Genomic DNA, 12,906 nt, shown 5'->3' with positions numbered 1-12,906 from the left:
AACCGCTGAGCCACCCAGGGATCCCACTCCTCCCCACCTTTACCTTCTAATCTCATAGCCCACCCAGCACCTCCCTGGCGACACCCATGTGAAATGCCACGAATGAGACCCAGAACCAGGGCAGCATGACTTAGGCTCCAGCTGCAACTTTGACCAAGTGATTTCCTCTCAGTGTGCATAAAACAAAGGACCCCACTAGCCAATCTCTGAGAGACACTCTTGCTCCAAGAAGCAGGTGGGCTAGGACAGTTTGGTGATCGCTTGGCCAGTTTTCCCATCTGTGTGTCTTGGCCCTGTGTGGCCACCTTCACCTGGAGTGGACAACACAATTATCGGCCTCAAGTACTTGCTACCTGAAGAGCCCCTATATGCCCTGCTCCAGGGACATCTGGGGTGAGCCAATGGCCATCCAAAGGAGGTGGGAAATGACTTTGAAGTCTCTTACTTCCCTTAGAAATTTGTGTAAATCTTGCATTCTTTTCTCTATCACCACTAAGTTCTTCATAATAGAAATTCTCATCTCCCAGTCTTAGAACAAAGTGACCCTCCAGGAAAGTATTTCATGTTGAAGGTGTTCGAGCTGAAACATCTCTCTACGGGTGTTTTCACTAAACACCAGAGCTTCCAGGGCTGAAAACTTGTCTTTTGATCCAACTGGAACTCCTTCATCAGGTACTCCTCCTTTTCTGTTAAGGTGCCCATTCCCTTGGGAAGGGCCTGAGAGTTGGGACAAACTAAGACAGGCTTTGGGTCTGAGAAGCTAGACACAGCAAGGCTGTTAGATGAGCCTCGGCTGTTAGATGAGCAACAACTGGTGGGAAAAACAGAGCGCTCTGCTCAACCTTAATTGAGTCAACAATTTTTTTGGGGGGTGGGTATCAAAGTTTGCTTCTATTGTGTGTACTAACATTGTCATATGTAACAGTCCATTTCCTATGTGTTTTGAAATTTTGAATTGTGAAGTCTTATATAAGGGTTAATCTGTAGAATCCTGCAGAGCCTGAGTAAGGAGACAAGCCTCCATGGGGAATGTGCATATGCGTTTGCCACGTGTCCCGGGATCCCTGACCATGGGTGATACAGATGTGATGTCTGGAACTTTAAAAACCTTCTTGGGACCACGAGGCATAAGGTCAAACACCAACATACTCAATATACTGAGAACCAGGTAGGATTTTCCTTACTGAATACAGCTGGGGAAACACTGCTGGCTCTGCTTACCCAACAGCCATTCCCATCCAGCTTCTTTCTTGCCCCTTTCTAATGTGTATATAGCTTCACGTGTACTTCTGTTTATTTCATTCTTCCAACCGTCCAGGCATCGATACTTCAATCCACTTTTCTTCTGCTGGAAAGTCTTCACATTTCCACTAGGCATCGAGACAACTGGGGGATTCAACTGTGTCCCCCAGAATATGATGGACACAGTCCTATGGGCCCTAACCCCAGGCAGGTCTCCTGGAAAGCTGCACTCAGAGCTGGAACCACACCTCAGTAGGACTTGGTCTAACTGGCCACAGTGTAGACAGAGGTCATGGATGGGCATCTCATACGGCTTGGGTGGAGAGACCAGAGTAAGGCATGAAGGGGGGATACTCCCGTTGTCATGGGGAGGATTTTTTAAAATTTGTGTAGCCCCAGAGGGTAGGACCCAGACAAGTGAGCTGACCCTGGGCTATTTTAGCTTTGGGCTTAGGAGAGGGACATGTAGAACCCTGTGAAATGGACATGAACTGCCTCAGTAGTAAGAGCCCTGGTCCTGGAAGAGTAGAGGCAGGAGCTAGCTGGCCACTGGGCGATGGGGTCCTATGACACGGTGAGGCACACACGGAGATGTGGCTCCTAGGTCCCTCTGAGGAAGGAAGCTGTATGGAGTGTGGTCCGCAGACAGCCTCCAGGGTCTAAGGAGGTCAGGAGCCAATGAATAGAATTGCACCCTTTAAATGGGCGAATTGGGTGGGTGTGAATCCTGTCTCAGGAAAACTGTTTATAAATCTTTTTAGAGAAAGACAACAGAGCTGCTCTAAGATGGCCAGTTCCTTCTAGTGCTGTGCTGGAAGATTCCAGCACTGTAGCTGAACACCAGGAACTGGGAGAATTCATGCAAGACCCTCCACTCCTCCACAAGGCTCTGTGCCCCAGAGCATATGGGGCACACCTGGGGCATGGCTCCAGGAAGCTTCAGCAGCGCCACCTTCTTCCCCGGGCCTGTGAGCGCAGCGGGAGCAGCGTCCTACCAGCCACATCCTAAGGTGCCATTTTGTTCTCCTAGAACTTGGGGCCACAGACTTTTTCTATAAAGGCCCAATAGTAAATATTTTAGGTTTGGTGGGCAACACAGTCTCTTTTGTAAGTTCCTAACTCTGCTGCAGTGGCACAAAAGCAGTGACAGACAATATCTAAAGGAATGAGCATAGCTGCGGTCCAATAAAACTCCATTTACAAAAACAGGCAACGGCCAAGATCCGTAGTTTGCTGACCTCTGTCCTAAACTCATGGACCAGCCCCCACTTGAAATAATTCCAGGCCATGGGATAGAAAAGCTTTCTCTATTTGAGATCCCATCAGGCATCACGTTACTTGTGCCTTCCAGGCCTCGCTGGAGAAATGGACCAAATGGTCTATATACGTGGCATAGATTTTGGTTCAACTGGGGAGACTGGTGGACTATGGTTTCTGCACAAGGAGTCCTATTGAGTTCTGGAGACATGTAAATAAGCAGATAATTCTCATTCAATATGATAAGTGCCAGAAAAATGTAGGTATATATACATGTGTGTGTGTAAGTTTGGGCTAAAACCATCATTGGTCATTGTCACCAGGATCCAGATCATTAGTTTGGGGGCTGGATCAGTTGTCCTCCATGGTCGGGTAAGGAATGGTATCTGTAGGCCCTTCCAGCTATGATCTTTGCACATGTACGGAGCACTTGTCCTTTTCAAGCTCATCTTGGAAGCAAGGACAAACACAGTCCCAGCTTGTCACTGAGCCAGATCCTACAGGTATTGCTTTGGTGCCTAACGCCACAAGGGGCATCCACCAGGAAGGGAGGGTGGTCATGGCCATTGTATGGAAAAGGCCAGGGGCTGGGTGTGGCTTTCTGATGCCATATTCCCATTTCCTGGGCCTGCTCAGGATACTTCAGCTGGTGTGTATGCTTTTCCCTCAGCTGTGCCATGACACCGACCACGGGGAGTGTCCTCCCTGGCTCTGTCTGCGGGTGCCCTCTGCTGGCCCACCACTGGAAAGTCTTGGCACCTGTTACAAAGGTAACAGGGGCACGCAGGAAAGGGGGGAGGTATGAGAACCAGTTGCAGAGATTTCTACCAGGCTCCTCCTTCACCAACACAAACTCAAACCTCCCCCCCGGGGACGGTGGCACACATCCACAGCTTGCAGAAGGAATAATTTTCATCCCTAATCTGATATCCTGTGCTCTTTTAATTGGGATAATTCATATCACCAAACTGCCCAAGAGACGTGGCACTCTGGGCTGTTTGTGGCAGAGGGCACCCAAGAGCCGCTAAAGGCACTAGGGGACCCAGGGGACAAACAGGCAGCTGCAAATTTTCCTCGTGGAGAGCCATTTCTGCTTTGCATCTGCTCACCCGTCCCCACCCCCGCCTGCTCCTTCAATGTGTCCCACAGCCGGGACCTCAATGGGAAAGGACAGTCTTCCTCTTACGTGTGAAATGCACGAGGAGAGCCACTCCTGGGGAACGTACTCGTTTCAGCTGCACAGTTGTCCTGGCTCAAGTTTGCATCCTCCCCACCCTCTGTAGAAGCTGTCCACGTGGTTTCCTTCTCAACCAGAGGGGAGGATCTGCGGCCCGTTCTCCAAGCTGTGCTGCTGCTGACGGCAACCCTGACGGCGCCTGTCCTTGGCTGGGCTGTAATGTTGGTAAAACTCAGCTTCTGTTCCAGACCCCCTGGGCCTTTTTCAAGGCTGTTCCCTCCCTTAAGCCTGCTTTTCCAGCCTCATAATGCACCCTCCACCCTTCAAAAATCTATGGGCAGTGATGTTCAAGTGCCTCTCCCAGGGTGACTTGCCTTTTCCAACCTATGTTTCTTTTGGAAAAAGGACTTTGTTCTAGGAGTCAAAGATCTAGATTTCCATTCCAACCCTGCTACTGACGCCCATGTGACCGTGGACAAGCCACTCTCTATATATAACACGGAGATTGGTCTAGGCCAATGGTCCTCAACTCAGCTGCAGATTAGAATCACCCAGGAAGCTTTCTCTGCTACCCACTGTTGCCTGAGGCCAACCCAGAGACAGGGATGTGTCCAGCGGGTGGCAGGACCCCACCACTAGAACTTTCTCTGAACTCTCTAGACAGTTCTCACATACAATCAGGTTGAGCTCCTCCAGGGGCCTCTGTCCAGCAGAAGGGTCAGGAGTTCAGGTGGGCGGGGAGGGGGATGTCTCTGAGGGCCCCCAGGCACTGCCCCACCTTCCCTACCGTTGCCCTGCAGGTGCTGCCGGCCCTGGATTCAGGAAATACACGTAGAAGGCCAGCTGAGCCAAGAGAAAAGCATAGGACAGCAAGGGCTGATGTAATTAAGGAAACGTCTTTTTATAAAGCCTCTGAGCAGAGCCTTTTCCGGCCTCCAAAACAGCAGCATGGCCCCCATCAAATCCGGGACGACTTAGCAACAGCCAAGAATATGGTTCGAAGCCAGTGTGTCCTCTATCCAATGATAGGGCGTTAGCACAAAAGCACAGGACCTGAATCCAGACAACTCCAGAGCTGGCTCAGCTCCGGAAACACCACGTTAACCGCTCATGGGTCCCCCACCCTACCCTACCTTCACATCCCCACATTTCCAAAAGCCTTAGCAGGGCCCTCTAGCACGTTGACTAACTCCGTGGACTCTGGATCCAGGCTCTCTGGGTTCAAATCCCAGCTCTACTGCTTATGAGCCGTGTAGCCTCAGGGAAGCCACTTAATTACGCTGTGCCTCACTTTCTTGTCCTTAAGGTGGGAATCATAACGGTGTCCACCTGTTAGGAGCTGTTTTGAAAATCAAATGGCTTGGCACCTGAGCAGTGTGCGGCACTTGGGATCTGCTCAGTGAACGTCCCCTCTCCTCAGTCAGGGAAAACATCACACTGCAGTGCAATGGGAATCTGTAGACCTGGCTTTTCATCCCAGTTCCACATTTATCCGGCTGTGCATTCTGGAGTAGGTGCCTACACTTCTCTGGGCCTAGCACCTTCTACTCCAAGGAGAGGGGTAGCACTAATTCTTAGCACTCTAAAATCTTCCACAGATTCCCCACTAACCTCATGGAAACGTCCCAGTCACCTCACCCAGCCTGAGACACTCTCGGTGTCCTCAGCCCCTGCCACCCTTCTCTTGAGCCGAGAGTCACACAATACCAGGTGGTCATTGCTAATGAGTGTCTCTAAGACATCGTCATGTGTACCTCCTTGGCTCAGACACTTCCTATGACTTCTTGTGCCACTTGGGGTAAAATGAAAAGCCCTTGGCCCGGCCTGCATGGTCCTACATGTCATGAGTTCAGTATCTATCACTGTCCCTCTCCACCCCTGCACCCGGCTTTCTGGCCTCTTGGCTGTTTCTCCAAAATGCCAGCATCCCCTGCCTCGGGGCCTTGACACTTGTTAGTTCTTCTGCCTGGAACCTTCACTCAGAGAGCCAGCTGGCTCAGGTTCACCTTCCTCAGGTCTCTCAAGCATTCAGAGACCCTGTAATAAACAATAAATAATAAAGTCAAGGGACTTATGATGTAAGAGGCAGGCAGGGGACACGTACATGAAACAGGACAGAGCAAGATGGAGACTAAGTGCGTGATCACAGCAGAGGCAGTTGGGTCAACTCTAGGAGACCACCTAGGATTGTCTCCTACAGCCCCAGGGAGAGAGGGGTCAGGGTGGGTTGCTGGCATGGGTTGCTGGCACCCTGGAAGCCTTCTCCCCCCACCCCGCAGCACCAGCATGCGGCCCGTCACCCTGCTCCACACTTCTCTGCAACCTGACAGCCCTGACTATATATTAGGTTACAGTCTGTCTCCCCTTCTGCAACAGAAGCTCCAAGAAGGCAGGGGCTTGTTTGGGCTCCGGCTGGGTCCCCCGCTCTTAGACCTGAGCAGGCCCCTACTAGGTGCACATGGAACCACCAAGGAGGCCACTGCCTGCCAGAGGAAGTTGTGTATTGCAAAGGATGTCCAGAAAAAACATGTCTTCACCTAAAAGCATTAGCCTCTTTTCTGGGTGATGTCAGGTTTAGAAGCAGAGGAGCAGGAAGATAACTTAGGAGCAGCGGGAATGTTCCTTGCCAAGGTCTCACGCCGGGGAGCGGGGGCCGTATCCCCCACTGGAGCGCGTGGAGCAGGAGCGCTTGGAAACCACTTATCAGACCCCGTCTCTGGGAGGATGAGGGCCTGAGTTGAGGCCTCATGGCCTGGCTGTCCCAGGGCCTCCCTGCACCCCCGCCCCGCAGCCGGCCTCCCAGCCCCTGGAAGTGCCCCGGGGTGCCCTGTGGGCGGGACCCTCCCCTTCTCCCATGCCCCAGGATGAGCGTGAGCAGCTTTCCAAACTCAGCCCTGCAGTTTGAAGGCCGATCTGGGGGGGTAGCGGGGAATGCCATCCTCTAATCGTCCTCACAGCTGTTCTGGAAATAGAGTCCTTTGGATTCAAAGCCTAATTCAGTTAATGTTCCCAACGTAAATGAATAATCTAAAGCGTAAGCAGGTTCCCTGGCAGGCTGCGAGGCCCTGCCCCTCTGCTCTATTTAAAAACCCTTTCTGGGCACGGCCTGGGCCCCGTCTTCCCTGCACCTACTTGACAGTGGCCACCGCCAGGCACCACCCTTCGTCCCTCGGGCACTGTGTGCCAGGAAGGACATAAAGGGGCAGTGAGGAGCGTCACCCACACACCTAGGCTCCCCCCCCCTAACGGCCCTCTGTCCAAAATCCCCAGCACCCAAGCTGGTCTGACGGGGCCCCAGAAAAGCTGTGGTCCCCAGGGGCTTCTTGGGGTTTATGATATAAGAGGTGGGCCAGGGGGTGCCTGGGTGGCTCAGTCGGTTGGGCGTCTGCGTTCGCCTCAGCTCAGGATCTCAGGATCCCGGGATCGAGTCCTGCCTTGGGCTCCCTGCTCAGCAGAACAGTCTACTTGTCCCTCTCCCTCTGCTCCCCCAACCCCCCTCCGCTCTTTTCTCTCTCTCAAATACATCTTTAAAAAATAAAAAATAAATAAAAGGCAGGTAGGGGACACACACACAAAACAAGACAAAGCACAACGGACAGTAATTGTGTGATCACTGCATTAAACATTGAGTAAATGTCGTATGACACACACAGTGTGGGAATGCTTCTGGAGAAAGACTAGGGCGGGCAGAGTCATTCTGGAAGCTTTAAGGCCCAACTCCGAACCCACTGCTCGAGGCAGCCCAGCCACGCTTGCAGGAGCACCTCCTGGGGGGGGAGGGGGCGGAGGATGGAGCGGTCACCATCTCCTCTCGGGATTACTTAGGCCCTGCCCCTGGAGGTGGAAGCCCAGCTTGAGCCCCCTTGCTCCCCGAAGCCCCCTCCGCCCTGCCACTGAGCACCCCCGGGTGGGATTGGCTACTTCTGCGTCTGTGCCCCTCACCCGGCTTCACGCCCTGGCAGGGAAGCACTACCTCAGCCTAGCGCCTTGCCCTGGGCCCCGAGCTGACGGGTGCCTGGACCCTGCGGGGCCCGCGGTCACTGCTCACTGAATGGAGGGATCGGCCCTGCTAGGACGCCTCACTACCACCTTTGACCCCTACCGGTACTTACAGAGTCCGCGCTCCAACTCTCGGCTGAATGAATGAGTGAATGAATGAATGGTAGATGTCACAGCAGAGCTAGGACTTAGACTGGGCCCTCAGGGATGAAGTACTCTGCAAAGTCCCAAGCGGGGTGGCCAGGTTAAAGTCCCATCCGCCTCCCACTGTGGCCCAACACCTCTGACTGGGTCTTTCATATCAGCTCTGGTGAACACCTAGGAAATCCACCCGGAGTGTCAAAGGGAGAGTGCACCTGCCGCCTGGATTCCAGGTCCCGCAGCGGGAGCACACCTGCCCAGGGCTTGCCTTACATCCTTATAGGCCAGCACACTGCCTGGCACATGGTAGCCTCTTTAGAGACAAGTACGTGGTGGATGTGATAGGATATCTCCAACCCGTTAGGTATCCCACAGCCGGTGGAACCAGGATACCCCAAACTCTGGATTTAGGGGAAATGTGTGCAAGGTCGAAACCCAAGCTCCCCATCTGCTGGGCAAGATTCTATGACCTAGATTCTACAAAAATAAAAGGATTCTAGATCTCAAGTAGGCACCAAGCCTTGTCAAGTACAAGCTGCAGTATTTGTTCTGAAGGCCTGTCATATACATAGTCTAGAGGTCAGAGCTGTCCCCATGCCCCCAAGAACCCCGTCTGTGGTTGACACAGGACCCAAGCAAGGATGGATGAACGGAGTGGCATCTGGGGGGTGAGACAGCATTGGGGTCCCCGAGTAGGGTCTGGGGTGGGCAATCAGGCAGGGCCACCTTCATCCCAGTCCTGTGATGCTGTCCCTTCCAGGAATGCTCCAGCGGCTGCAAGCCACACCCCTGCCAGCTAAGGACAAGACACTGATGGCTCTCGGCCCGGCAGGCTGTCTCCTGCCGCAAGGCCCCTGCCCCTGATGGGCATCCAGGCTGCACCCCTGTCTCTTTCCTCAACTAGTCTGAGCCTCAGTACCTTTGCACGTCCAAGGAGGATAATAATGCCCTCTGCTCGTGGCCGGGCCGTGCCAGCCTAGGCAGGAACACTGTGAGCGAGAGCCAGGATGAACCACCAAGGGCTCCGGGTCATTCTCATTACCTCTGCTCAGCTGACGGAGGCAGGGTAAGGGCGTGGTACTGAGCAGGCCTGCAGTGGTCAGGGTGAGGCCGGCACGGCGGTTCGCCCTCCCGCAGCGGGTCCGCACACAGGGCTGCGGGCCGCAGGCATCAGTCCAACACCGGCCAAGAGAGGAGAGGAGCCAAACTCGGCGCCGCGGGCTGGCGGGGGCCTGCAGGGGTGGAAGGGGACCCGCAGGGGGGACAGGGACCCCTTGGGGGGACGGGCATCCACAGGGGTGGGATGGGCACCTGCAGGGGTGGGACGGGGACCCACAGGGGTGGACAGGGGCCTGCAGGGGTGGTGGCGAAAGAGAAAGTGCAGATCTCCTTGCCCACTGGTTAGAGCTGAGGGCCTCAAAGCCTCATTTTAAATGACCAAAGCAATCTCTTTAAGGTACCCTTCAAGGGGCACCTGGAGGCCCAGTTGGTAGAACAGGTGACTCTTGATCCCGCGGTGGTGAGTTCGAGACCCATGTTGGTGCAAAGATGAGTTAAAGCTTTTTAAAAAACAAAATGAAAAATTGTTTTAGAGAAATGCTTTGTAAAACAAAAATTCTCTTTTAAAGAGTGAAGAATCTGGGGCACCCAGGTGACTCAGTAGGTTATGAGTTTGTCTTCAGCTTGGGTCTTGATCCCAGGGTCCTGGGATAGAGCCCGGCATCCGGTTCCCTGCTCAGAAGGGAGTCTGCTTCTCTCTCTCCTGCTGCCCCTCCCCCTGCTTGTGCTCGCACGCGCGCTCTCTCTCTCTCTCTCTCTCAAATAGATAAAATCCTTAAAATAAATAAAAATTAAAAAGTGAAGAGCCTGTCTCAGTTTTTCCTGCTTCCCAGTGGGTGGTGTAGTCACCACAGCAGTACCAAGCCTGTCCTTTATCCGGGATGCTCTAAGGAGTGTGAGGACCCAGGGAGGTCAGATAGTTTCCAACCTCCAGGAGTTTGCAAGCAGCGAGGACAAGCGCCCATGCCTGTGGGGGAGGGAGGGGGAGGTCAGGGGGCCGCTCAGCCCCTTCCCCAGTCATCTCCAGGGCGCTGAGAAGATGCGCTCCTCCTCCCAGTCCAGACCCCCCGCCCGTGGTGAGGCACACCCACTTCTCCTGCTAAGACCAAGGGCAAAGGGGCCACCACTCAGTAAGCTGGGCAGGATACCCCCAGGGAGTGTGCACCAGGGGTCTCTGAGAAATTCCAAGACCCCAGGGCAAAACTGCCCCAACCGGATCCTTTGCTGAATTTAAAATGAACAGCCCGGCTGCAAAGAGACTATTTGTTCTGTGCTCACAGGGAAGCAGCCTGTGCGGATCCAACCTTGCCTGATGCTTGCCACTCGTGTTGTGGACCAGAACCACAGAAAGCATTAACTCTCAGTCCACCAAGCTACTGCTCCTCAGCAGAAGGCATTCAGCTCCTTGTGTAGTGTCATAGGCCGGGGTGCAGGGCACCCGGCAATAACTTCTGGATCCCTGCCCACCACGGGAGGTGGGTGCCTCATCAGCTATGGGATAGATGCTTCCGTTATCCCACTCGACAGATGAGGAAACTGAGACCCAGCAAGGTTTGGTATCCCTTCCAGTGATCACACAGCTGCAATGAGGCAAGTGAGGGGTGTTAGAGCAGAACACGAAAGGCTGTGTTTTTAACCGCTGCCTCAACTGGTGCCCAACCCAGTGCTGTGTTTTAAGAAGCCCTCAGGGCCGGGGAAAAATTAGAGAGGGCGACAAACCATAAGAGACAACTAACTCTGGGAAACAAACAAAGGGTCGCAGAAGGGGAGGGGGGTGAGGGTATGGGGTGACTGGGTGGAGGGCGCTGAGGAGGGCATGTGATGGGATGAGCACTGGGTATTACGCTATATGTTGGCAAAAAGAATTTAAATAAAAATTCTAAAAATTTTTAATAAAATTATTTTTTTTAAAAGAAGCAGCAGCCCTCACTGGGAGGTGGTAGGCAACAACTGGGTGGTGCAATGGTTAAGTGTCTGACTTGATTTCAGCCAAGGTCATGATCTCAAGGCTGTGAGTTCAAGCCCAGTGTTGGGTTCACCATTAGAAGTCTGCTTGGTTTTCTCTCTCCCTCTTCCTCTGCACCCGCCACCTGCCTCTTTAAAATAAATAAATATATCTTTTAAAAGAAAGAAGAAGCTATCGCAGGACTCTGATACTTTTCCTTACAACTTCTAGGTCAGAATAGCAGAGGTGTAGATTATACACAAGAGGGCTACAAACTGGCAGCATGACGAGCATCTCTGGTCAGGAAAATGCTTTATTTGGCTAAAAGATAACTTCTAAAATCTTAAAAAAATTAACTTAAATATCTAGCCTGCCACGTATCCTATGCTTTCTATCTGGTTCTTTCCATATTTAATTACCCACCTGGCCCCAGCAAGCATTAAGACTATGACCCCTAGTAAAGCCCATCCCACTCTGCTCAGGCTGGTGCCCTTGGGATGTCTCTGTTTTGAAGGCACTTTGCCTTCTTTTCCTCAGAAGCTACTTTGGGACCATCTCACCTACAGTGAGAATTCAGAGCAAGGAGCTGCCTGAGCTGATGGGACTCTTACCCTTGCCCTGCTCACCAACTGTGTCTCCCTCCCGACCCGCCCTGCAAAAAAACTTGACCCTCTCAGACAGGCCAGCCTGTGTTCCCACGGCCAGAATTCCGCTGAGTGTGAGCAGCTCCAAGGGGAGCCAGGCTGTCAGCATGGATCCCACAGTCCTCACTGGACCCCGGAGACCACAGGCCTAGCATCGACCAAGGCCTCTGGACCCAAGGCTGGGCCACTGCCACTTGGCTGAAGGAGCGCTAACCCAAGGCAGCTCCCGTCCCAGCTCTGCCCTGCCTTGAGCCAGTGCCAACAGCAGCAAAGCTGAGGCCTCCAGGTCCAAGATGGGCCTAGCTGGTCCCCTGGGTGTCCTACGCTATGGGCATCCCTTCGTTTACAAGCTCCTGGACCACATCTTGAGCAGCCTGGTTGCATGACACCAGGAAACAGCTTCCTGACGGGAAAGCTGCTGTGAGGAAAGAGTGTGTGTGGGTGTGGATGTGCGTGTGCATTGGGGTGGGGTGGGGTGCGGCGGGACTGGGTGGGGAAGGAAGGGAAGAGGGAGGGAGGAAGAAAGAAAGGCCAAAACAAAACAAAAGAAAACAGCCCAATTCCAAAAGCCTGTGGTTTTCTTCTTGTGGTTTGAGGCAAGGGCTTGGTGGTTGAAGGAAAGCTCTGAGCCCAGATTGTGGGAGAGTGAAACACTGGGCAGGGCTGGGGCAAGTCCTAAGAACAAAGAGTCTATTGAGGGCACCCTGTCCCGGCGAGGGAGAGGCAGGAAGCAGGGGGGCCATCTCCACTCTCACCTGTGGGATCCCGCCTGGGGCTCAGGCCTCTGGTCTACCCGAAAAGCCTCACAGACGTGACTCACACAGGAGCCCTTCCTTCTCAGAGCAGGCCCCTGCCCCATACCACACTGTACCAGGGGAGTTTTAGGGAGCATGTGACCCCCTAGCAGCTCCGGACTCGGGTTTCAGAAGATGATGTTCCCACAGACAAAGCCTCGAGATGGGGATGTGGGGTTTAAATCAGGGACAGTCACCAACCGACTCCAGGCTTGGACCAGGTCGCTTATGGCTCCAGCTTCTCGAGATTCTAGACCTTTTATAGGAGTGCAGCCTTTCTTCCTACTTCTTGGGCTTAGTGACGTATAAACATGAGTTTATATAGCACTTATTCTCCAGGCACTCTTCTAAATGTTCTCTATTCACTCACTTAATTCCTGCAAGTCTAGGAAATAGGTCCTGTGACGACTGCCTTTTTACAGAAGAGGAGACCGAGGCAAAGAGTTTGGGTGACTCCCCAAGGGACAGACCCTGCAGCCCGTCCCCTTCCTAGCAGCTGACTCCCTACCCCTGGGGCCCACACACTTGCAGAAAATGATATTCACTCCCCAGGGAGACGAATGCCCTGGCTCCCTGACCCAGAGGAGGCAAAGGAACCAGGCGCATCTGGCCCCTCCACCTCCTGAGATAAGGACAAGGCTCTGGCCA

The sequence above is a fragment of the Canis lupus genome, chromosome 7 (assembly GCF_003254725.2).
Source record: "Canis lupus dingo isolate Sandy chromosome 7, ASM325472v2, whole genome shotgun sequence".
Lineage (NCBI taxonomy): Eukaryota > Metazoa > Chordata > Mammalia > Carnivora > Canidae > Canis > Canis lupus.
This window is presented reverse-complemented; position numbering follows the sequence as displayed.